Source organism: Saccostrea cucullata, unplaced genomic scaffold (genome assembly GCF_032062105.1).
Source record: "Saccostrea cucullata isolate Sc308-1 unplaced genomic scaffold, CSIRO_AGI_Scuc_v1 ctg4531, whole genome shotgun sequence".
NCBI lineage: Eukaryota > Metazoa > Mollusca > Bivalvia > Ostreida > Ostreidae > Saccostrea > Saccostrea cuccullata.
Genome location: NW_026932185.1, coordinates 30748 through 33787, shown reverse-complemented (window position 1 = coordinate 33787; position 3040 = coordinate 30748).

The window sequence follows — 3040 nt, the reverse complement described above, 5'->3', positions numbered from 1 at the left end:
TTTATTATGAATGAACATAATTGGATTGGACAGCAGGCACTGCCTATATAAGTCCTTTCCACAATACAAGATCGAAGCCATACATGTACAAGTAAATATTATTGATATAACATTGAAAAATATAAATATATACATGCATATATTCAGTAGAAATGTATATGACAAGGCAAATTAAGGAGAACAAAAAAGAGAAATATATGAGCTGATGATATAATTTAAATTTATATTTTAACATATATGACTCGCAATTACATTTAAGGAATGAATTTAATAGCTACCCATTTTATACGGTATAAACTGGGTTGGGGCAGTTTACGCTTTATAAACCGCGAAGCGGTTTATAAAAAAGCGTAAACTGTTCCAACCCAGTTTATACCGTATAAAATGGGTAGCTATTAAATTCATTGCTTATAATTTAATTTTCATTCATTTGATGTAAGAAAAAAAGACTATTGTTCCAACAAAATGACTTTAATTTGTACAAAATTTGAATGTAACGTCAGGCGGATTAATACGTTTTTGACGCAAGTCATTGTGACGTAGGCAACCCATTTTATACAATATAAAATAATTTTTTATCCAATCAAATACGCCGTTACAACCAGAATTAAATTATTAATAATTGTATAAATTTAAGAAATGAATTAATTAAAAAAAATCATAAATAGGTTTTGGTTCTGTGATTTGACAATTGAAAAACAAAAGCAGATAGTATATCATGCAAATCGCTTTGTAGTTGCAATAAATTCTTGAACAAGTTTAAATATTGCAATATTTTGGTTATATGTAAGATTATTGTCTCCATTTAGAATAAGTTGTAAAGATAAAGGCATTGGTAATTGCAAAGTATTAAAGTTTTGTATTAGGTTCTGTCTTTGCATACAGTATTTTGGACAATTCATAAAAAAGTGATATGATGTTTCTGAACTAAACCCGCACATGTCACATCTTTTATCTTCCTTTAAAAATGATTAAATAAGTCGGCATTTAAATTACTAGCATTATTTCGCAACTGACAATGCAATATATTCATTTTACGACTTCCATAATTATAATATATCTTAGGTTTTATGCAGTATATATTCTTTATGGCAGTCTTGAATGTTGTAAGTGAAGAAAGGTTTCGGATATTAAATGGTAAATCATTCCAAAGTCTTATAGTTGAAGGGAGGAAACTTTTCATAAATGAAGTTGTTTTGGCTTGTGGAATATGAAATGTAAGATGGTCCTGATTCCTTAAGGGATAAGAATTATCTGGAAGAATGCATTGTTGTAATAAATCTTGCAAATACTGGGGTGCTAATCCATATACTATTTTATAAAATAACACTAGTTTATGTATTTGTCTTCTCATTTCAAGAGTATCCCAGCCAAGCTCTTCATAAAGCTTTGATCTTGATGAATTGATTCTTAAACCGGTTATTATTCGTGCAGTTGCAACTTGAACATCTTCAAGTAATTTTGCATCTCTTTCAGTACAATTATCCCATACAATATCTGAATATTCAAGAACAGGACGAATAAAAGCAAAATATATTTTTATCAAAGCATCCCTCTTAAGTGTGTGTTTTAACATTCTTAAGATATTTAAGCGATTACATGCTTTAGCATGAATATCAAGTATGTGGGATCTCCAATTACCATCCTGTTGAAATCTTATTCCAAAATGAGTATGTGTTTCAACATTTTTAATAGCGGGCCCATCTTCACCAAACTTAATTTTTGGATGGCAAATATTTTTCCTGCTAAAATCTAGATTGACTGTTTTACAAGGATTGAATTCTACTGCCCATATATTAGACCTCTGTCTTATTTGTCCAAGATCCGTAGTTAATAAGTTTGCAGAATTGATAATATCATCATCAACTATGACATAAAGAGAGGTGTCATCTGCAAAAAGCCTTACAGGACATGATAATTTTTCAGATATGTCATTAATATACAATAAGAATAAAAAGGGACCAAGGACTGACCCTTGAGGGACACCTGAATTGGTAGCTCTAGTAGTTGATGAAAAGCCATCAAGAACTACTTTTTGAGTTCTATCAGACAAGTAATTCTCAATCCAATTAACAATTTGTTCCGATATACCATAATATTTTAGTTTATAAAGGATACCTTTATGCCATACTCTATCAAATGCTTTTGAAATGTCACAAAAGACAAATCTAATATCTTTACCTTTATCAAGACTAGATATTATTGTGTGATATATTTCTAGTAACTGATTAGTTGTGGAATCACCTGGTTGAAATCCAGATTGATATTTATTAATTAAATTATTTTCAAGGCAATAATTATACAAGTGCTTGAATATGATTTTTTCTAAGATTTTACATACAACTGAGGTTATTGATATTGGCCGATAGTTATTAACATCTTGTGCACTTCCTTTATTCTTATAGATTGAAGTAATTTGTGAATTTTTCCAAATGTCTGGAAGTTGCCCAATAGTAAGTGAATAATTGTATAGTTTAGTAAGGGGTTTTACTATCGAGTTAGTTATATTTTTAAGAATCAAAGGTGACATACAGTCAGGACCTGGAGTAACATTTATAACTTGGAGCTGATCCAATACTTCCTGCTCTGTGATAACAAAATCATCAAGTGTAAAGTTCAATGGTGGTCCCGGTCCGTGTAATGGTACCTCAGGTTCATTGTAAAGGGTTGAAACTCCAGCAAAATATTCATTGAGTAAGTTAGCTTTTTCAATAGGATGAAAGTATGTATAATTTGAGGACTTTAAAGGTGGTGGTGGTTTGCTTTTATTATTTTGTTTGGATAAAGATTTAACTATTCTCCACCATTTTCCAGGGGGTATAGATTTATCTATTTGGTCTGAAAGTTTTTGGTTGAGTCTATCTCGTGAAGCTCTAATTTCATCAATTACTTTGTTTCTTAAAATGCGGTAGTGTTCCCAGTGTTGAGGGTTTTGAGTTTTCACTGCTTTCTTGTGTATACGATTTCTTTTCCTCATTAGTTTTCTAATAGAATTATTCATAAATGCTTTATCTCTGGGACGGATTGTTATGGTTTTTGT